The following is a 23,646-nucleotide window of genomic DNA, read 5'->3' as shown; positions in this document are numbered from 1 at the left end:
CCAAATACTAAGAAAGTTGACAAGTTCTGTGTATCCAAATGATTTATTTTAAGCATTCAAGTTTAATTTCTTTATAATAGTGAGTCATATTTCTCAGTTTCTTTTTAAACAATAGATTTCATTGTTTAGTAGTGAATTAACTATATAATTAAAAAAAAGTTTAACTATTGCTGTTTAAATTGCATTGTAACATAAAGTATATGAGAACTGTTGACAAAAAATGTTTGCATACAGTATAAGAAATCAGATAATCACCATCTTCAAATAACAATTTTGGAAGCAATGTCTATTTTTTTTCCATCAGAACATTCAACATATTAGCAAATAAGCATGAATAATGACTTGAGTTATGTAGGCTGTGTAATAAAAAAAGCAGATGGTTTATAGCTACAATGGAAGCTCTAGTGTAACTGTTGCATTGTATTGTTATTTATCAGTTTTATTGTTGCCTTCTAAGCTTTTTATTTTCCCCAGAAGTAGTATTTGTGAATCATTTTTACTTTATTTTTGAAGTATGGCAGACATCCATTTGATTGATTGTTAATGTATATTCCATTGCCTTGAAAGATTGAAGCATTTTTTTATCTTGTTGTAAATCTTTGTTTCAGAACTGAGGAATGCTTTTATTTATTTGTTTATTTTTTTAATGCAAAATTAAATGTTTAATTTTTTGTTTTAAGAAATTTAATTAATTGTAAATTATCTGTCAACAACACAAGCAACCAAACTCGGGTAAACCAGTGCCTGTTAAAAAAATAACTGAATCAGAAAAATAATAAAAAACAAACACTGGAAGCATGGAAAACAAGTTAAAAGTGTAGTTTAATGATAGTGTCGTAAACGCTTTCACGATAACAAATTTGCTTCATCAGAGTGAAAACACCTACATTATATAAAAAAAAAAATTAATCAAGCACAAAGCATCAAACCAAACCCACCCACCTAAAACAATTAAAATAATTACAACAGCAAATCAATCATGTCTCAGAGCAGAACCAGATATGGATATATGCTTCATAATATAAATAAAAAATGTCTCATAAAAAATACTTTTTCCACATTCCCCAAGATTTTAATACAGGTTTCAAGGAAACATATTCATTAAGCCCAGAACCCCTGTTGAACCTCATCCTCAAAATCCATTCTAACTCAGTTGTCTCAATTCTATTCCTTAGATCTCCTAACCTAAGACTCATATAACCCTTACCTATAACGCAAAACCTAAATTTGTGAGAAAGTCTTTTCTCAAAAACATGCAAAAACACTGAAAGGAAGGTTTTTTCCAAGAAAAAAATATTTTATTAATTGGATGGGAGTAAAAACTGATGTTAATCCACTCCATATAGGCACTGAAGAGAAACTAGATTCCCACCTAGAGGAAACAGTCAATCAGCAATGAGCTGGCTGGAGTGAGACAGGCCTACTAGCAGTGGAGACTCTTACTAAATCCATTACTTCCTTGAACATCCTAAGGGCAGGAAGGAATACATCAAAACTGAATAAAAACAAGTTGAAAGGTGAAAAATACCACCAATGAAAATACAGGTATCGCAAACCGACAACAAGAAAAACAAAATAACAGAGTGACTGTTTTCACAAAGAACCAGTGAAAGAGAAACCAACCACATGAAATTTATCTCAAAACAGAAAATACCAATCCCAAATTCAAACACAAAAAGAACTGAAACAAATGAAAAAAAAAACAACAAAAAAAAACACAGTGTCCCCCAAAGCTAAAGCAACAAACTAAAACAGCAAATGTGTAGCAATTAGGAGATACAAAATGGACCAACTATCAAAGTCAGGAAAAGCAAGACACCATTAAAAAAAAAAAAAAAATATATATATATATATATATATATATATATATATATAGTTACTGCAAATTCGAACTTCATATGGTTGAGACCATATGATTGAGTTTTCAGAAACTCAAAATTCTGAAATAAAATAATAAAAAAAAATGAAACATAACGTTTCTGCAGGGGGGCAAGCCCCCCTGCACCCTCCCTACTTTAATATACCATCTCCGTGATCGCACTATAGTGAGGAAATGGGAGATCTCCTATTCAGTGCTGTATGCAGAAGCATTTCCCTTTTCCCCACTGTAGTGTGATCCTGGAGTTGATATATTTAAGTAGGGGGGTGTGGGGGGGTGCAGGGGAGCTTGCCCCCTTACAGAAATGTTGCGTTTGACTTTTTTTTTATTATTTCATTTCAGAATTTTGAGTTTTTGAAAACTCGATCATATGGTCTCGACCATATGAAATTCGAGTTTTCAGTAACTCGGCATTCAGAAGTGAAACTTCTATATATAAATATAATATAGATCTAATTCAGTAGATCAAACATATTACAAGTTCAAACAACATATGACCGAGACCATATGTTTGAACTTGTAATAGTTCGAACACCGAAGTTAAAAAAGAAAAAACAACAAAAAACAAAATTAAGTGTCTGTAGCAGGGAGCTATGCCCTCTGCACCCCCAACACCCCCTTACTTGAATATACCAACTTTGAGATCGCATTACATTGCATCAAAGAGAAATCTTCCCGTTCCGCACTGTACGGAGATCTCCATTCAGTCCAATCGAACATTTACAAGTTCAAACATATGGTCTCGGCCATATGAGGTTCGAACTTGTTATATGTTCGATCTACTGAAAGGGACCCATATATATATATATATATATATATATATATATATATATATATATATATAGTAATTTAACTTGTTTATTAATACTTTCCAGTTATCACAGGCCAGCAGCTGTGGAAAGACTGTGTTATCATGGAAATGCTGATGATTGCATAATGACTAGGTGTTCAATACTTGTGATCTTGATATGGGAGTCAGCAGCAACCTGTGTGGTGGGGATCATAATGGCCTGCCTTGCAGTCTTAATAAATCATCAGCACTGAACTGGTAATATTAGTTATTTATTTCAGATTTTGTTCTTTTCTGCTGCTTTCTATTAAGCATACTAAGTCATTGACAAAGAACTGTTAGTTTTGGTTATTCATTTCTGGTTTTGTTTTTTTCTAATAGTTTCTGTTACTTGCACTAGTAATACTCTAGAAACTGTTGGAAATCATTATTTCTGTAAGAAGGTTAACGTTTTTCCAAATGTATTTGGGAGAATGTAGGAGGGTAATTTGTTTCTTTCTTTGGAGATTTCTTTTGAGCCTTCTGATGGACTTCTTGACCAGGTTATGAAAGACTAAAAAGGCTTAATAAACTCTAGATAGATACAGTCTGACTGCTGTCTAGTTAGAGTGGTCAAACATAATAAAAAATCTAAGGAGGCTTTCATTAAACACTGGCTAACAAGATAATACTACATTAAGCTTGGAAATTTGTGCAAATGTGTGGAAAAATGGATCTCTCATTTTCTTTTGGGAAATAACAACTCACATGAATGCTAGGTACTAAGTGGTACAAGAAAGATGGGAAGTGCTCACATAAATAACTACATACATACATAAAAATATTTCAAGCACAGGCATTATTAATAGCCTGCCAATATACTAAAACAGTTGTTTCCATGGTAAGTATCTATACTGTTCATAAAAATATCTAAACTAGTGCTTTCTTTAATGTAATTTGGTAGTCTGTTCCATGTATCAGCTGCTCTCAGAAAACCAATTAGTACACTTCTCATTCCTATAGAATCTTCTACATAGGTTGTCTGAGGATTCTCTTTTACTTTTTCAGTAGCCCAGACATTCCCAGAAGTAGTTGTCTCTAAATACCCTATATACATGAATAAGATCCTCTCTTAAATATCTATATGAGACACTGTACATGTTCAGACATTTTAGTCTTTCATAATAACTTAAGTTTTCACATCCATGGATGTCCTTGGTATATTTCCACTGTACCTTTTCCAGTTTATTCATGCTTGTTTTCTTTTAAGGCTTCCATATTGTTATTTCATAATCAGGTTTGAGTCTAATGTAATTAACAAAGAATGACTTCATCATTTCTGATTTTCTTGACTTCATAAATCTTTTTATACAACTTATAATTCTATAACTATCATTAATCAATTGGTTGATATGATTAGTCAAACTCAAAGCTGGATGTACCCATATTTCCAGGTCCTTAAATGAACCTACTGTTTCAATCACTGTGTACTATATTAAATATTCACCTTTCAGTTTATGTTTTCCAAATCTCATATGCTTAGCTTTTGATATATTTATCAGCATATTATTCTCCTCTGCCCAAACGATCAATTTAGTCAAGTTCTTTTGTACATGTCCTATCTAAACACATGTAATCAGTTTATCCTGTTTCAAGCCATCTGAAAACAGACTGTAGAACACCTCAGGTGAAAAGGATAGTTTAAAAGATACAATCTAAACAAGTGAGAGCCCAGGACAGAGCCCTCTGGGATACCCTGACTGCAACCAAGAATTTCACCTGTCCAATTGCTGTATGGTACTTGCCATGTCCTGTTTTAGTTATGCAGCTATCCATCTTATCAAGACTACATCAATACCTAGTTTAATTCTCCAATTTATTGATCAGTGCTTTGTGTATGACATTGTCAAATGCTGAAAATAAATCTATATAAATTACATCACACCACATTTTTTAATCATTGTTGTTATTATTTTGTTATCGAACATCATGTTACAGGCGGTACTAGATCTATTTTCAACATATGCATGCTGATCTATGGTTTCTAGTCCCAACCTATCCAGTTCTGAAAATAACTTATCCAATATTACCTTCTCTGTTATTTTTCCACAACATGAAAGTAGACTTAAGGGTCTATATGATTCTGGGTTTGTCTTACTCCCCTTTCCCTTAAAGACAGGTTTAATAAGCGCATGTCTCCAATGTTGAGGAATCTCCACATATTTATATGACCTAGTGAATAATAGGTATAATGGTACTGTAAGTTCATGCTGAAGTGTTCTCAAGACATTTTTACTAATTCTGTCTCCTCACTGTACTTTGTTTGGATCCAGTTTGCATAGTTCTTTATCAATACAATTTAATTTGATTTTAGTATATGAGGTTACCTGGATGTCATTAGGACAGCTTATCACCCGCTGTGTGGAGCCAAACTGTTTTGCATAAGATTTTGTAAATATATCTATAATCTGTTGTGTCTGAGAATAGATTTTAGAATCTACACACAGTTTATCAATTTGTATGTTTTTACTCCGTCCACATCTTATGTATCTATAAAATGGTTTCCTATTATGCTCAATATCTTTATATAAATTCTCTTCAAATTTTCCCTGATCTTGTCTCACACTATGCTTCATTTGTTTGTCCAGATTATTTATTTCAGTTTTCAAAGTTGTAGATCGACCTCTTTTACATTTCTTATATTTTTTGTATCTCACCTTAATCAGGTATCTTCCTTTGGAACACAGACAATGTCTAGTATGTTCCATTCATTGACAGTTTTTTTTTAACAATCTGAAGCAATTGCTGTTTCTAAACATACATTGAGAATAATTCCCTTAGTAATCTTGAATCAATATTAATGTAGTCTGTTTCTGGTAAATGTTTCAGGGTTTTCTTTACTGTCACATTTTCACATTCTGTAGTACACAGGTCTCATAACTATCTTTAATCCCTATTATAATACCTGCACCTGATTTTTTGTTAGAATATCTGTTACAGTAAAAACATTTATACTCCGACAGTACTGGTTTCCAGTCATTGTTCTTTAATCATTTTTCACAAACAATAACCACATCAATTTTGTGGGAACATAGCATCTTTTCATAAAAATAATTATTAATGCTCCTAGCATTAACAACCATCAGAGATACATCAAATGTTGCTTTCTGAGAACTGTTACATTTTTCAACCTGATAAAAATCCTGCCTTGTATTTGTCAAATATTGAAAAATATCTGTGGCAAAGATTCTTTTTCTTAATCTTGACAAATGCACACCATTCTGTTTGAAAATGTGTTTCTTCCAGATTAGGCTTGGATGCTCTACACATTTCCATTTTTTTAAATGGGACATTTTTTCATGTAGGTATTTACCCCAAAAATCTTTTCGTTCACAGTGACCGGACTCTCCTTCCTATATGTGCTTTGTGAAAAGTATGTCCTAATACCTGTACATGCTGTGCTATCTAAAAAGGCTGATTTCCTTACTAACAGAGAGTTCTAGTGGATGAAATCATTTGTACCGACATAAATAAAAACAGATCCGTACCTCCTTACATTAAGGCATTATAATGTTTGTCTCACAGCTTCTATTTTTGCTTCAGGCAAATATAACACTATCCAATCTTCATTATCTTCTCTGCAAATGCATCATTTCATCTTATAACTGAATTTCCAGTTACAACTTCTAATTCAGTAATATCTGCTTATCGATTGTTACAAAGGAATGATCTTCATCACCATTAGTCTTATTAATCCTACTGTTTTCACTGAATATTATATTTGCAAGCATAAAATTCTCATCCAGCTGGCTTTGAAAATCCACAGTTTGAACCATGTTGTCGATGTCTGTCTTTCTCATCCTTTTTATTACAGCAATGTTCTTTAATCCTTCCACGTTCAATTTTGATTTCTTGCTTTTTCACCTGCCCCTTACCTTTTTTCCTACCTTCTCTTTTGGAAAAAATGCTGCCTTTTTCTTTAGGGTGAAGGTTTTATGATAGAAAAATGTTATCACTCCCTGTAATCTGTGTGTGACATAAAGCAGTGTCTTGTTAGCATGTATTCCCATTACATTATAGACTTTTATCAGTTTCTTTTTCTTCCTTGGTATTTGTTCTAAACTTCTTCCTTTCTTTCTTTTTTATTTCCTTCTAAATGCTCTGAATCCTCAGATTGCTGAACACTTGTATCCAGAATTCCAAAGTTGTCAAGGGCATTGTCTTGTTTCATAGTGGTTGAGTGATCTTTGCAGACAATAGGCACATCCTTTCCTAAATGTATTCTATTTGCCCTTTACCTAACATTATCTCACCAGTCCAGTCGTTAATATATGTAGCAATAGCTCTCCAAGCCATGCCAGTTGCACAGGTGCAATCGTCAAGTCTAGATTTAGTACTAATAATGGTAAGGGAATCATCCAGCTTTTGCCATGAGGAACACAGATCACCGGTGTTATCAGGCATTACCTTTAAATATACACAGCATTTATTATACTGTAGAAGATATTTGTGCTTTAGCAAATCATTAATGGCATGCTCATTTAAGGAATCCATATTCAGCTACAAATGAAAAAAACTTCTAAAAGAAAAGAATAATCAAAATCAGTTACCACAGATTTCAAAGAATACTTAAATCAAATTCTGTGAGAAGTCATACAAAAAAAAATAAAACTAAATACTAAATTAAGTACAGTAAAGTAATTGCTCTGACTGTACAATTTCTGAACGTTAGACAAAAGCTGTAATTCCTTTACATCATGCGTGGATGTGCACAGTAGCTTCTGGTGTATATAGCTCTCATTTGCACCTCTTTATAACAGTAAAGATCAATACATCACAAACCACAACAGGATTGTTTAGCTGTGACTTTATGGCTAAAATGTGCCTGTTTAAAGCATACCCTTTCTAACAGAAAACAATGAAAATTTAAAGTAAAACAGCAAAATATAAACCAAAGTAAATCTTCTTGTCTACAAGCTATCCCTTTTTTTCCCTACAAACAATGAAAAACTGTGGTAAGAAATAAAATACAGCATATAGTCAAATACAACTTCTCTTGCTACGCAATTCCACAGTTAGTCACAAACCAAGACAGAATTGTTTACTGTCAGCTATCTCATAATTCTGAATTCAAGAACTGAGTAGTAAAATATGCAAGAATAACACTTAACTAAATTAAGGCAATGCAAAATTCATAGATTAAGTAAAAAAGGGGAGGGATCTATGACAATAGCTGAACAGTAGAAAAGAAAATGCCCACCACTTTATAGAATATTGATGTAACCTGAATTTCAGCAGAATTTCATTTGTAATATGACAGGAGTCTATAGTTTAGGAATGAAGTGAACGTGTGCATAATGGGCAGCCCCCACCTTTTTGCCTCTATCATCAGGAAAGATGTCACTACAATGAATAATTACACACATTGCTAACATAATTATTTAAAGCCTATTCCAAATGTATCAAGGAAAACCTTTGAGGTGCTGATCAATCAAATCACACTATTCAGTGTAATCCAAGAAACACTTCCTGGATGATGGCTCCAAAAAATAAAATAAAATAATTTGTTGTAATTCTTTGAACAAATTAATAATGTTACTTTGCTCAAAAAATCCTTAAACTCTTAGTTCAATAAATCCGGATAAGCCTAAAATAATACGGGGAAAAGACTTAAAATAGGGATAGATTTTAAATATTCCCCTTAAAAAGTTTAAAGTTGTTATAATAACAGGACTGGTGTTAACATGCATTTTCTGATAGACATGACATGTGAAACTCACATATAAGTCATTATTTAGTGACTTCACCTTCCAATGACTTGCCAGCAAACCACAAACTTTATGAGGAACAGACAAAAATGAGACAAAAAATCTGGAAATTTTTTAAAATCTAGACAGTTGAGAGATATGGTTGATCTTATAGTGTTAATATGTTAGTGCTCTCCCATCACTGAAGCACTTCTCCTTCAAAGTATGCATATATTTTTATATTTTAATTATTTTCTTTATGTGACCGGATAACTTGAACAGACAGTCTCAAGTAAAACTTATTCAAAGTCTCGAGTACCATATGTTTGTCTATTCACAACAAGCCCAAATTCTATACCTTGAAAGTTTGTTGATATTTAAAGTGAATTTTACTGTCTACTGGAAAACAAGTTGATACCTGAAGGCATAGCTTGAGTGACAGACCTTGGTCCTCCATGGGTAAAATATAAACCATCCATGACTATTTTATGGCATAAGGTGATTATACAGTAGCATTATATTTAAAATGAAAGCCTTACCTTTGCAAAATCATGACACTGAGTGAAGCAAGTTCCCTTTTAGGGCCACCTGTGTGCAATGATATGAGTCAGCAACTTGTGATACACTCTGTGTATACACACACACACACACACACACACACACACACACACACACACACACACACACACACACACACACTCTGAACACACTTAAGTGTTTGTAGTACTTTTTTTAAATATAGTTTGCATGACTGTGCAGTGATGAGGCTGAAGAAAACTGCCTGATTTTATTTATTTTATTTATTTATTTATTTCCGGTTTGATTACCGGGAAGGGCCACTGGGCCCAGAGTGCCCGTTTTCAGTGGGGGCATGGGGAGAAAAGCTCCATGAAACAGATTACAGTAAAGATAGCAGTCCAATAAGTAGCACAGAACTGAAACATTTCTGATATAAAAAAGCACATAGTAGCTTGCTATCTTTCTAAGAAGAAAAAAATGTTTTGATTCTTTTTGGGGCATTTACATTTTTAAACGCAATGATCTGTTTCAGTGTTCTACTGAACTGCCCGATGTGGGACTTCACATCTTAACTCTTGCTTGTAGTACAATGCACATCAAGAGAACATACACCTGTCCAACAACTCAGGGAATATCAAGCAAATAGAACAAATCTATATGCTGGTAAAGAAATTAACAGTTTTGAAATTATGCAACCAAGCTGTACTTGTACATATCAACAATGGCTAGACTCGCAAAAAATCAGTTATGAACTCTGGCAAGTAAGTTGTTTTTTTATAGTTCTGATAAGCCTGGTAGTGTTTGAAATGGCAACCATTTGAAATGTTGGAACTTGCTAGAGCTAGTTCAGAAGTGTAGAGACTGAATGGCCGAAAGATTGGACATTCATACACTAAGTCCAAGATGCCATTTCTTGGAATAATCCCTTTTTTCAGAGGTATGGTAATCTTGGAGTTGGTATATATAAATTCAGTGGGTATGGGGGTGCAAGGGGCTTTGCTCCTCACTGCAAAAATATTTTTTAAGAAGAAGAGCGATTTTCGAGATTCGCTCTTCTCTGTTTTCTGCTTGTTGGCGCTCGGCATTTCACATGCCGGCATTTCAACTGAGAGCCATTTTAAATGTACTGTGTTGTCCTGGATAAATATATGGATCTGTAGTCTGCAATCTGTTATTTCAGTCTTGATAATTCTTTCCCAAGATATCAAATGAAACAAAGAGATTTAAATGGATGGCATCAAAAGTATTAGCTAATAATACACTGACAATTGTTCTGGCACTTGGCATAGAGGGTTAATGCCATGAACTGTGAGCTGTAGTTCCTGTGGTAGAGGTGTTTGATTCCCTCAACCATCATTTGCCTACTGTGTGATCTTGTATAGGTCACTTAACCAGATGTCACTCCTAGGTCAAGCCTTCCAAGAGCCTTCAAGTTAAGGCTCTTGGAACATATTAGGGACATTAATAATAAAAAAGAAGAAAGTCCTGTAGCCATGCATTTTTTTAAATTTTCACAATAGTGATAGCAAGGGGCTACAAGCGACTGTTTTAGAACAAGTATATGATTATAAATATAGGAATGTGAATATTAAACAATTGCTGCTACATAAGGAAGCTATATATATTTTAAAATTTAAAACTTTATATCCATTTGGTTTAAATGAGGATTTTAACTGGAGAATGTTGTTAAATTGAATATAATTATCTAATAATAGTTAATTGTTTAATTGTATTAATTGATGAATTATTGTAGTATATATGTGCATTGGGTTTTGTATGATTTGTACTCCTTGAAGGCTGTGGCCGAGACGTCAGAGTTTTTAATAAATCGTGCTTTTGGTGGATCCTTTCTTGTTGTTTCTTCTGTCACTCCTAGGTCACCTGAAAAAAAAAAAAACAGACTGCATATCCAGTGAGCCTACCTGGATAATAAATGGGCATTTTGTTCCAAAAAAAATAATAATGTCTCTTATATTGCTAAGTGCATATGGTCTTATTACTGTCACAAAAAAAAAAAAAAAAAATATATATATATATATATATATATATATATATATATATATATATATATAAAACATTTGCCAGCCAAAGTTAAAATGGACATCCTTCAGTAGCATTTTGCCTGGATATTTACTTAATGCATGCATGCTATACAGTAATTACATTGAGAGTGGTTGCTTATTACATTTACTTTTAAGATAAATATGCATCACTGCATCCCACATGTTCAGTAATAATAAGTGAGATGTTAAGTGAAATATCAGATATTTGTTAGCATAAATTAGTTGCCCTTATAGAGAAAAATATAAATCAAAATACTACAAGTACTTCATGAGTCTGACATGCTGTCCAAAGAACACTCCATAAGTATTCTAGATAACTAATGCAGTAACCAGAAATGTTTTTCCCTACCTCTGGGTTCCATTTATGTCATATTGGTGGGTAATCAGATTTGGCACGAGTATACAGAGCGATGTTTTGCTATTTTGTACTTATCTTCTAATCAGTGTAAACAAGCTACATTAAAACAGAAATAGCCACTTACTTCTTTTTTTGAATCTTTGCCAACACTGAATATTTCTTATGACTACCATATAACCAGAAGCCATAAATTAGTCATCAGATGAATTTGTCTAAGGTGGAAACTTTGACATATTTGTTAGTCACATCTCCAGAACTGTGACTTAATTAACAAACCGTGACTTCAGGGATTATAACAGTATCTTATTTAAGCATACTGGTGTAGGTTCCTTCCTCAATATTTATTTATTTGCATTGTGCTGAGTTATACCTCATACAGTTACTCATTTAAGGTCAAAAATGATTTCTGAAACAAGGAAACACATCCATAATTAATAGTTTTATTAAGCAAGATACTCTGTCAAGATTCATATACAGAGAATTGTGTTTAGAAGCTTTTTTGTTTATTTCTCTTAAAGGGCTTGATGTTATACTACCACATATGAGGAGAGAATCATTGTTTTATTTTATTGTTCACTGCTGCTTCATAGTTTTATAGCTGTATAACTTCTTACTAGGTTACTGACACTGAAGGATCTTTTGAAGCCATGCCATGCATTCATACAAATATAAATAACCCATAGCAGACAGGACATTTACAAGTTACCCTTTTGTGGTTTCATCCAGATTATATTTGAATTGAGTAAGAGAAGTACTTTTGTTTTATGTACAGAGAAAGACAATTCCAAAGAAGTGAAATTCTCTGCATTACATATCTAACTCTCCAACATGTTCTATTTATGTTATTGGTAAGTTGGACATAGGTTCATTTCATAGAAGCCTACCAGGCTAATGACCACTGGGGCCTTTTTAATTCTAGGCATGCATCCCACATTGACAAGTTCTGTTGCCCTTGAGAGTGTAAGTAGGGTCCAATTCTTTAGAATGAGAAATTCTGGTGCTGGTTGTTTTGCAGATATGAAGGAGGTCTATCAGAGTGAAGTACAAAGATGCCTTTAATGCAAGTCATAGATCTCCCCTCGACCGCCCGTAGGAGACAAATACAAGGATAAGGCTTTAAGGTGGTCTGCACAGGATATGTTATTTATTCCCTGTATTCTTTTAGCGAGGAACCTCTGTGGACATTCCAGCTGTTGGATGTGCCTGGTTGATGGCTGGATGTACCATACCAAATGGGGCATTGTACTCAATGATAGGTCTTATGAGAGCAAAATACAATGGAACAATCACCTCCTTGGACCTAGATGCCATACTTTTGTTAATAAGTTGCACAATGTAGAATGATTTCCTCACTGCCATAGACATGTGATAGCCAAAGGCTGGATTAATCTCTAGGTGTGTCCCCTAATTCTTGAATACTGGGTCAACTCTTGGGGATGTTTTGTCAGTATTGTAGTTACCCCAGGTGAAGCACTTCCCATAGGATACAGTTACGTATTTACTAGCATTTAATTTTAGTCCATGGCTCTAACACCAGTTTTGTGTCTGTGTTAGCCCTTCCTGGATAACATTAATGTTGGCAGGGGATTCTATGACTGCTACTAATTTGCAATCCTCTGCAACTATGGTCGAACAGAGGCCCTTGGTGATGACCTTGTCTTCAGAGATGTAGATACAAAAAAGAGCAGTGTCAGAACTCTGGGGTTCCTGCTGGTGACTGCCAATTTTTGTAGAGGTGGACTCCCCAGTTCTAACTCCCTAGGTTCTGTCTGTGAACCAGATGGCTAACCACTCAGTGACAAAATGGCTTATATCTAACCTCTTGAGTTTGTCAACAATGCCTGGGTGGGAAATTGTGTCAAATTCCTTGGTCAGGTCAAGACAGGCAATATGAACCATTCTACCATCATCCATTGCCTTGGTGACCTTCTCAAAAAAATCCACCAGGTTCAGAAGGCATCACTTGCACTTGATGAAACCAAACTGTGCACAGTGCATTTTACAAGTTTGGCTGTAACACAGTGACATATCTGACCCAAATATTCAGATATTAGTACAACTGCATTTACAGTTTTCATAAAATCATTCTGTTTAGAAATATAGAGTTTAGCAATATGACTTCCACTTGCATGTTGGTAACATTTGACACATTACTTGCTGCTTTTTTCTTATACTATCTTATCAGAATTCCTGGGATCATTTTACAGTACCTTTTTCTTGTACTGGTAGGCAGAACTACTGTAAGCCCATCTATTGCTAAATTTTCTAAAATCTTGTTTACTGTTACCATATTTAAGCCAAAGCATTTGAATAAGCTCTGCATCTGTACACTTATCAGTTAACATGCACCTGCGAGCTTTTTTACAGCCCTAACTCACAGTTCATCCTTGAGTTCATCATAGTTTATGTAATCAGTCTCATCCATGTCCATAGATAACTTTACTGACATCTACAGAACAGGTTTTCTGCCTGGCTATAGCTCTTTGTAACGGTTCTACACTCAAATATCAATATATAATATTATAAGATATCCTTCTTGGCTAGAATCAGCAAACAGCAAATCAGCAAAATGCTCAGAAATCGATATTTGTTTCGCTATATATGCATGTTGCGCACACACACACACACACACACTCATGTTTCCAGTGCTCCAAGGACAATAACGTCTGGAATTAAAACATCATATGAAATAACAGCAATAGTGGAAGTACAAAAACTCATAATGAACTCTCAGTACCTAATAAGTAGAAACCATGAATTAAGACTGTAAAAGTTATAAATGAAGAAATGCTTCTTTGAATAGGTCAGTAGCCCCTAACTTTGTGCAGTGAACCTGAGCTCTGCATATCAATGAAAAATTAAAAATAGAGTACAGTTATAAATGTTTTAGTTTAGTTCAGTGTATTTTAGAGCTACATAAGGGGGCTTTCTGTAAAATGATATTCATACTTAGAGTTTTGTTATATGCAAAATGTAGCAGTATATTGAAGGTTTAGAACAATATGTCTGTCTGTGGTTAAATTAGGTTGCTTCCATCCCTTTCATGCTAAGTTTCATTGGTTAAGAATTACTTTTAGATAGCCATCACTGTAGGGTACAGGGATAAAGCCCTAACTTTAACTGTAGCAACCATAATTTAATGTGTGGCTAGAGCATCTGGCAGCCATAATTTAATGTTTGGCCGGGGCATCTGGCAGCCATAGTTTAATGTATGGATGGGGCATCTGGCAGCCATAATTTAATGTTTGGCTGGGGCACCTGGCAGCCATAGTTTAATGTGTGGCTGGGGCATCTAGCAGCCATAGCTTAATGTGTGTCTGGGGCATCTGAGACACTGCCAGGGAAGATGTGTGTTCCCATCCCTGTAGAGAACAGGGAAGTAGATATGCATGCACCATAAAAAAAAAATCAGATTTTCCTGATGAATACAAGGGAAACCTCCACAGAGTGCTTCCTGTAGTTCCTGTGGGTGGACAGGGCAGCTTGCAGAAGCCAGCTTCTAGCTGAAGTGAAAAGAAGACTGTCCCACCTACATGGGACCACAGCAATAACAAAAATAATCCCAGCAGCAGGATGATGAGGTCCTGGGATGTCGTTAATAAGTCATGGATCCATAGATAGTGTAAAGCTATTGAGTCTAATAACATTTGCACTTTGAGAGTTGCCTCACTCTCTCCCATAGACTGCACCTACTTTCTCCATTAGGGTCATATCAGTCAATCCCAGAGTAAATTTATGGAAAGTTGTTGAGTTGTCTAGGTTATGTTTAATGGTATATAGTAAGTTACACTACTTAAAATGCAGGGGAAGTTTATTCCACAGATCTGAAAAGCACCAGATTATAAACCTCTCCCTTCGCCATGTCTTGTTTCCTTGTTAGTGAAGATTTAACTCTCAACAAAAAAAAAAGTAATCTCCGTGGTATCCCCAAAGTCTCAAAACAACCCACTAAACAAGTATAGTGGGTCCCAAAAACAAAACAGTATAAGAAACTTCTCTGTGTGGAAGATTTTCAGTCCATATATCACTAGTTAATCACTGTATATTAATCAGATCAGACAATAGTAGTAGAAGTAGCGAACTTAAACTCGACTTAAGTAAAAAAAAAATATATAAAAAATATATAACTGTACAGTATTATTAAGTATTCGAAAGTAATCCAAGCAAGGTAGAGGATTTTCTTACACTGTTTTGAAGATTTAAGTCCCTGATTCTAGTATGAGTGGAGATATGGTACTTCCAGACATATAGAAGTCCAAGACAGACGAACAAGTAGTGGCATGGTAAGTGAGACAGAAATCTCTCCTCAACAGTCCATAAGATACTTAAAATAGGGTTAAAGCTTCCAGCCTCTCTTATTAGCTCAGGTCTTTTCAGCTAGTGACTATTTTTGTTATAAACCCTTGTGATCTTTTCAATTGTTTGATACGTTTAGTGAGATACATTCTTAAGGGGGTCATTATACTCAGTAATTGGTATGATTAAGGCTGAATATAAAGGAATAATTATCACTTTACACTTTGATGATATTATATATTTTGCTATTTAGCAGTTGTGCTAACTAAAAGGATTTAATGATGATATTACCACATGATGGTCAGAACAGAAAGATTTATAAACTCACACTCTGATGTCCATCACTTCAGCTTTTGTTTTATAGTTGTATATTGACTATAAAGCATGAAAGGGAATGTGTTGTCTACAAAAAGTGTAGATGCCATGCTTTTCTGCATTTAGTCTGAGCTGATAAGTTCATAGGTTCATAAATAAATATTATCAGTTTGCAGAGCTTTACAAGCCTAGCCAACAATCACAGATCAGAATCAAACCCTGTACCTTGCATGTGTGAAGTAAAGAGCTTAACTATTAGGCCAATCCCACCCCCAAAAAGAACAATTTCAGCCATCGGGCCTCAAGCTCACTGTGGTGCTCATTGGAATCCAGTGCTCTGCCACTGTACAATTGGAGGCACACGTAACACACTTGTTCTTACACCAAGAGTTTACAAGGAAGAGTTAATTCTTGATGATTTTGGTATCAGAACAGGACTTTACAACAACCCCTAGTCTGCAGATCTCTGCATGGATATATGTGAAGTAAATGCCAAAAATTAATTGTCTCAGCACTAAACCCTGTTCTATACCACTGGTTACTACAATACATACATCTCAACCTCTTAACACAAGAAATCTCGGCAAAGCTTAAAATAATGTAGATAACAGGAAAAAAAAATAGTATGCTCTTATAAATTTAAAAAGTAGCTAGAATAACAGGATTTGTGTTAGCATGCATTTTCTGGAGTATATGAAGTTTGAAGCTCAAATGTATGTTATTATTTAGTGACTTCAATCCTCAGTGATTTGCCAGAAAACTACAGATTTTATGAGCAACAGACCAAAAACATGAGGCAGAAATCTGGATAATTGGGAGGTATGCTTCCATATGTTCTTTTGAGATGTCTGCAACTCACACTGTGTGGGGTTCAATATTTTAGCTAATTTGCTATCCATTTTACCACATTTTTAAAGCATTTAGCATCTGTATGATGCCAATAAGAGGAATGACGTTGAAGGCCTTGTAGAGGTAAAGATATATGGTATATACTGCATGGCCATTGTCTATACCCTCCATAATCCTTTGCAAGATGATCTGCCCTTCACAAAGCCAAAGTGTTTGAGGTCACGTCTAATAAGATTCTAGGTATTATAATTTATGAGTTATAATATGTTCCATGGCTTTGCAAATGAGGCTTGTAAGGTTGATAGGTCTGTAATACTAGAGTCAGTTGAAAGGCCACCCTTGTGGAGGTGCAACACCATTTCAGTGTGCCACTAGTCATGGACACAAATAGTGGGGGGATTTAATAAAGTCCTTTTTACCATGTAGGCATTGTACCACACTGCCTATATGAAAGTAAGCAGGTTTGCGATCCAGTAAGCAGTGCACACACCAACATGGTAAGTTCCATGGCATGCAAATCACCTCATTAAGAGGTGACTCTCATGGAAATGAGGCAAGTAGAGTGATTCAGAAAGCAGATAGGCAGCCCTGCAGAGCCTATGTCAGTGTAGTGTGCACAGAAAAATTCCATGTACAGGAATGTAGACAGCCAAAACGGGCTGTAAAAATGTAGGTAGATGGACAGAAATGGAATATAACACACAACAATGAGTGAAACTATCCTCCTTATGTTAAAAAGTTACAGGAAAATATGTTAATATAAACATTTTTTACTAATCTGGGTTTATTTGCATGGCACACTGCAGTGCAAACATGCCTTATATAAAAAAAGTGAAAAAAACAAATCAATATTATGATACAGACATGTATTACTGGACCCTATTTGGAACATCTGCAATGGTGCAGTGGTGCTGTTGCTAATGTGGTAGGGCTTGGAAGTGTGTAGTTTCCAGGTTGTGAGAATGGATCCCCATACAAATAAGGTGGAGATACTGAATAGCAAAATGGGGTACTTGTGTCCACATATCCCCTCCGTGTAGGTAGAGAACTGTGTCCACAGAAGAGGTAGCTGACATTAGCAGAGGGTGTGTCAATGACCTGCTAAGCTGATTGGAGCTTAGCTGCTCTTATTTGCATGGTGTACCACAATGTTGAGCATGGGAAGTTTAGCAGTGTGTTCACTGACTTCTAAGCTATGTTTATCTGTGGGGTTGGTGGTCCGTGTGTTTGCATGGTGTGCTGCTGTGCTGAGCCTTACATGCCTTATATAAAAAAAAAAAGTAAAAAAAAACAAATCAATATTATGATGCAGACATGTATTACTAGACCCTAGGTGGAACATCTACAATGGTGCAGTGGTGCTGTTGCTAATGTGGTAGGGCTTGGATGTGTGTAGTTTCCAGGTTGTGAGCATGGATCCCTATGCAAATAAGGTGGAGATACTGAATAGCAAAATGGGGTACTCGTGTCCGCATATCCCCTCCGTGTAGGTAGAAAACTGTTCCACAGAAGAGGTAGCTGACATCAGGAGAGGGTGTGTCACAGACCTGCTAAGCTGATTGGTGCTTAGCTGCTCCTATTTGCATGGTGTACCACAATGTTGAGCATGGAAAGTTTAGCAGTGTGTTCACTGCCTTCTAAGCTATGTTTATCTATGGGGTGGGTGTTTCCGTGTGTTTGCATGGTGTGCTGCTGTGCTGAGCCTGGAATGTTTGGGGGGAGTATGTCTACTGATTGCTAAGCTATGTTTACCTTTGGGGCATGTGTTTCCATGTGTTTGCGTGAGCCGCCACAATGCTGAGACTGGAAAGTTTGGGGGGGATGTCCAGTGACTGCTAAGCTTTGTTTACCTGAGTGCTGTGCATTTGCGCAGTGCGTCACATTGCTGAGTGCATCTAAGCAACAATTATGTATTAATTAGTTGAGACCCTTATTAAACTTAAACAAGGGCCAGTAAATGATGTTAATGATATACAAGGCAGGTGGAATGTATCACAGGTAGCCAATCACACAGTCAGCACCTACAGCAGAGCAATACCCTGCATTCTGATTTTTCAACAATACTCTGCACCATTAGAATACAGACTTGGGGAATTTTAAGTGAAAGAATGCTAGGGGCTGCTGCAGGTCTGCTACATCTGTATGTGCTAGATGCCAAAGCCAATGCTATTGCTGGTGCTGCTGACAATAGGCCTAGGTAGAGAAGCAGAAGAATGTTCAGGCCCATGGTAACCTTCCAGGAGCTACATGAACTGGAGATTGTAGACTGCTACAGAGTGGACAGGGACATACTACAAGAGCTCACTGAGCACTGCCACCCTCAACTCGACCCAGAGCCAACAGAGGGGAACCCATCCCAGTGGAAACAAAGGTATGTGTAGTCCTTAAGATAATAGCCACAGGTACCTTCCAAAGATCAACTGGGGACATGATGAGGGTCTCACAGGCATCAGCATTCAGGGTACTCCACCATTTCTTGGATGCCATGCTACCACATGCCAGTGAGCACATTTATTTTTCCTTCACCCCTGAGATGATGGCCAGCAATATGCAATATTTCTACCATGTAGCACACTATCCTGAGGTAGTGCATGCCATAGATTGCACTCAAGTATGCATCAAGACACTACCTGGTGAGCAAAGTAGAATCTACATCAACCACAAGGGGTACTACTCCATCAACTGCCTGGTCATGTGCAATGCCCAGGGGATTATCATGAAAGTATGTGCTGGCAGCCCTGACAGTTATCACGACTCTCATATCTGGCATGCATCAGCTGAACCAGATGTTTGCTATGGGGGACATCCCACACGGCCATTTACTGGGGGGGTGCTGGCTATGCCTTGGAACCGTGGATGATGATTCCCATCAGAAATGCAGACACAACCACTGAAGAATGCCATAATGAAGCACACAGACAAACTAGGAACATCATAGAGCATGTGCTTGGCTGCTGAAGTCAAGGTTCCGGTGTCCTGATATATCTGGTGTCGCCCTGTAGTCGTCTCCAACCACATGAGCACATATGTTCACAGTATGTGCAATGCTACACAATATGATCCTGTAGAAAAAGCTACAGCAGGATCAGCAAATGGAAGGGATGCACAGCCCCCCACCAGTGCCTAGGTCACCACAGCCACACTCATAAGAGAACTTGAAGGAGGATCCCACTGATGACGTCCTTGTAGGCAGATGTAGGCATTCCCAGTATGCCCTGGCATTGGATAAGAGATAATGCATAGCACATTCACTGACAACCTAGGGCCCTAGGGGCTGAAACCTTACTCCAACTCATATACATATAATAAACGTGTTGATACCAGGCAACCCACACAACCTGTCCCTACCCATTTATTGGTTGTGTACTGCTTGCATCATACAGAGACAGCCCTGAACTATAGGTCTCTCAACTGCTGCCTTCACAAGGTAAGTCTCTAAGTTACACACTAATTGTAAGTATTACTATAATATGTCATATATATGGGTCTGTTGCTGTTATGCAAGAAAATATAGTGGGATAATTTGACAGATATAACATCCACATGGAACTACAAATGCCCAGTCCAATAGTATGTGTTCCTTGAGATGTTAAACAGTGGTCTCACATGATATTTAGACTACTGTATATCCCAGCAGATCATGTGCCATTGTTCTCCCACACCCAACACATCAGTGTACCCATACAACTTCTTTAATAGAAAGTCACCTATGGAAAGTCAGTGGACAAGGGCTGTAACATAGATATTGCTCGTATGTCTCCTCTTGCATAGGATAGCAATGTATATATTTATGCTGTTGATTGTGTGATGAATAACTCCTCTCTGTCTGGTGACCTGAGTGGCTCAGTGAACTAGGGAAGCTAGCATGGATGGTGGTGCTGATGGTTCTAATCTGGAATTACTCACATATTTTGCATGTGAGGTAGTACTATGTTGGTGTTTTCACAGACTGTCATACCTTTTGGTGCAATAAGTCTGGACAAAGCCAGTAAGATTGAGGGGACAAAGGACCAAACATAGGGACATATTTCAAATATTGGCCCCATAAACCTAGAAAGTCACTGGAAGTAAAGGTGTTGCATTCTTACATATGTTCCAAAAGATATAATGTCTGAAAAACAAATGTATAATGCAGTGATGTCAATATTCAATAATTCACCAGAAGGCCACAAATGTATGAGAAAAAGATCAAACATATGAGTCAAAACTCTGGACAATCTGTGGAAATCAGAACAGTTGAGAGATATGCAGACTGTCAGTCTGTTGGTGGTGTAACATTAACAACCACAGTCACAGATTAAGTACAGCACACAGCTGGGGAGTGCTGTGGACAGTTTGAGTGAAGTGCAGTACTGCAGAAACAAGGGTGGATGTTAAAGTCTGTAACATACAAAATCCTGGACTGGAGTACAGATAGGTTCGGACTGGAGTCACCTTATAAGTAGTGACAGTCCTACTGGGTGTGCCCATACACTTAATTAAAATGAACGCAATCCTGTTGCCCCTTCATCAAAATGACCTGTTATGTATACATGTCTTTACATACAGATATATGTCTACATATCCATGAGTCACTGTCTGTCTCTCACATGCATAGTATATCTATTGCTATGTAGTGTCAAATAGATATGTACCGATATATATATATATATATATATATATATATATATATATATATATATATATTTTTAAATGATACATACACACCCCCTATATCTACATAACACATATACATATCATACACACATGCAGCCACAGTTATATATACATCACTGTTATATACAGAAATATGTGTGTGGATGTCTGTATTGTCCAACATGCCCTAATAATGGTGAGTACATCTCCACTATCACACAGCCATACTGTTGCTCAAAGGATTCAAGCTAAGGGTGCAACAGTACAAATTCCACTTACCCACAGACCCCTGTGCCTGCTGGATGTTACCACATAGACAGACACAGGTGAGCAGCTGCTGTAATGTATAATGTTGTCAATGCATGTATGGACAAGGCAACTTGTCCCTGCCCACATGTATGCCTATGTAACTGTAAGCAGCTACATATGACCATACTGGTAACTGTACACACATAGCTAGGATAATTACAGTTAGCCCACTGCTAGGATACTAGATACAATAACAATATGAAGCAGTATCACACTGCAGGCCACAGATGCTGATCAACAATGGCCTAGTTTGTGTACTGTACAAGTACTGTGACTGCAGTCACACACACAACACTTAATGTACGGCGCATGCGATAAGTACTGTAATCTGCTTGTATAAGACTAGATAGGTAGGGGTTCTAATCTCATTCCATTCCCCACTTGGTGCATGACTGCATCAGTGTGTGTGTGTGTGTGTGTCTGTGTGCATCTTCCTGCAAATGAATGGAGATGCCCTCATAGGCTATCCACCTGCAATGGTTATGCCCTAATAATGGTACACCTAATAATATGCACTTTTTGGCCATGTAACTTGCTGTTGGCCTCCACACTGCCCTCTTCTACAAGGCCTGATGATGTCAGCCACCTTACGACTACCAGCCGACAATGTAATCAGGTGTAAGCTGTGGTGCATGGGATAAGTACTGTGATTTATTGTGTGTAAAACTAGATAGATGGGGATCTACTCTCACTCCAGCACACGTGGTGTGTGTGTATATATCCACATGGCATAACCTTAGTAGCCCAGATATTTGTAAGGTTTTGCAGTATTTTATTTGTAGTGGGTGATGTGGTCCACCAAAAGACTGACAACAACAAGGTCTGCGTATGTCATCAAGCATAATATGTCCTAGAATTATAGTACTAGCAGACATGAGGTGAGTTGCATGCACCACGTACTGTGATCTGTAGTATGTACAATTACATAGGTAAGTGTGCACACCTACATACAGCCAACCTGCACTACACATTCGCCTTGGCATGTCCAGTATGCACTGATTGGAAGTGATAATAGCCTCAATGTAGCCATGTGTTTGTGTGAGCCAGTTAGAGCATTTTACAACATGTTATGGAACCATGGGGCATATGAATTGAACACAGAGAGTACTGTAACCTTCTTCTGTCACTGGTCAGAAAGATGTGGATGCATTCATTGTTATACAACCAATACCAACAGGTTTGGGACATATCCCAGACTAGCATTAGTATACTTGTGGCAGTCATCACAACTATCATTGTGTGCAATGGCACCCTTGCCATGTCATTACACAGGCATATCACACAACTGTAGCAGCCACATAGGTTCCACGGTACACCAAAATACATTGTAGAGAACATGTCCTATGGAGTCCATGTCAGGACAGTACATGTGTAGTCTGTCTCTGAAATGCTTTGAAGGGGATGTGTATGGCTCCATAAAGGGAGGTATCACTTCCCACTGTGTACCTCCCATGTATCCATGACAGGACTAACACATGTGTCACCTGTACTACACATCAACATCAGCATACAATATCTCTTGTTAACCACTACAATTGGCATGGTGAACCAACATTGCATTACACAAGTACATGTTAAGTAATATAGTCAACCTGTGCATCAGACCCATAGCTTCATTTCCCTGCATTGATGTGAAGGATGACAGGGGTGTGGCACAGGTATCATCACTTGCACAGGGTGTTGTTTGGGGGTGCAGGAGGCCTAGGCTGGTCCAAATGGTAGAGAGCATGTGGGTGAGTCAGGGGGGAGCATATACGATGGACCATGGAGAGGTGTTGTGTTTGTCTGTAGGTGACCTGCATTTGACAGTGGTGTGTGCGTGTGTGCATGTACACAGTCAAGCTCAGTGCTAGCCCCACACATATGTATGTTAGACATCTTTGGACCATACATGGTAGTGTTGACAG

The sequence above is a fragment of the Protopterus annectens genome, chromosome 7.part0, assembly GCF_019279795.1.
Source record: "Protopterus annectens isolate FY-2018-M chromosome 7.part0, PAN1.0, whole genome shotgun sequence".
Lineage (NCBI taxonomy): Eukaryota > Metazoa > Chordata > Ceratodontiformes > Protopteridae > Protopterus > Protopterus annectens.
Note: the sequence above shows the minus strand (reverse complement) of the source record.